This window comes from Penaeus monodon, chromosome 19, assembly GCF_015228065.2.
Source record: "Penaeus monodon isolate SGIC_2016 chromosome 19, NSTDA_Pmon_1, whole genome shotgun sequence".
In the NCBI taxonomy this organism is placed as follows: Eukaryota; Metazoa; Arthropoda; class Malacostraca; order Decapoda; family Penaeidae; genus Penaeus; species Penaeus monodon.
The window spans coordinates 12,065,999-12,066,953 of NC_051404.1; the positions used below are offsets into that span (position 1 = coordinate 12,065,999).

Here is a 955-nt window from a genome sequence, read left to right on the forward strand (position 1 = left end):
GTTTCCTTTTCACATTTTTCCAAAACCTTCTATCTTCCCTTTCCCCCTTCCTTCATTTCCGTCCCCTTTCGATACCCCACCCCCACCTCCCCTCCCCCCCCCCCTCCCCGTCCCTTCCCCCCCCCCCGACTCCCCTCTCCGTCCCCTTCCCCTACTCTTCCCCTCATCCCGACTCTCTCCTCCTCCCCTCTCTCCTTCCCTTCACTCTTACTTCCTCTCCCTTTATCCTCATCTTCGCTAGCTTATTCTTATTCATCCCACTTCCCTTACCTTTTGTTCCCCACCCTTCCCTTTCCCATTTTTTCCCCTTCCCCCCTTTCCCCCCTTTGCCCCTTGCTCTCTTTTTTCCCATTCCTGCTCCCTTATCCTGTCTTCCCTCATATTCACTCCCTACTTCACTCTTCCTCACCCTCACCCTCGTCTTCCCTCTCCCTCACCCTCACCCTCACCCCTACTTCACCCTCAAACCCTCGTCTTCCCTCTCCCCCCACCCTCATTTACCCCATTTTCCCCCACCCCACCCCATTCACCCCCAATTCCCCCTTTTCCCCCCCCCCCCCCCCTACCCCTTCCCCTCCCTTCTTCACTCCCTACCCCTACCCTTTTTCCCCCCCCTCCCCCCCCCTTCCTTTCCCCCCCTTTCCCCCCTCTTTCCCCCTAACCCCCCCCTTTTCCCCAATTTTTCCCCCAACCCCTTTTCCCCATCCCCCCATCCCAACTTTTCCTTTCCCCCCCACCCCTTTTTCCCCCCAACCCCCCCTTTTTTTTAAACCCTTTTATACCCCCCCCTTTCCCCTCACCTCCCCCCACTCCCTACCCCGTCGTGGCACCAGTGCTAGCCATCGGCCCCAGAATTTCCTGCACAAGTTAGTATAAGATGCAAGACGTGGACCAGATGATTAGATTTAAGTTGTTGGGTTGTGGTAAGAGGGGGGGTGGGGGTGGAAGAGGGGCA

General features: G+C 57.4%; 1 protein-coding gene across 1 annotated transcript in view; it reads left to right on the forward strand.

Annotated features, from left to right (window-relative positions):
- The window catches only part of LOC119585330 (roundabout homolog 1-like), a 189,296-nt gene that overhangs the window by 78,692 nt on the left and 109,649 nt on the right, over positions 1 to 955 (forward strand). The window lies entirely within an intron of this gene.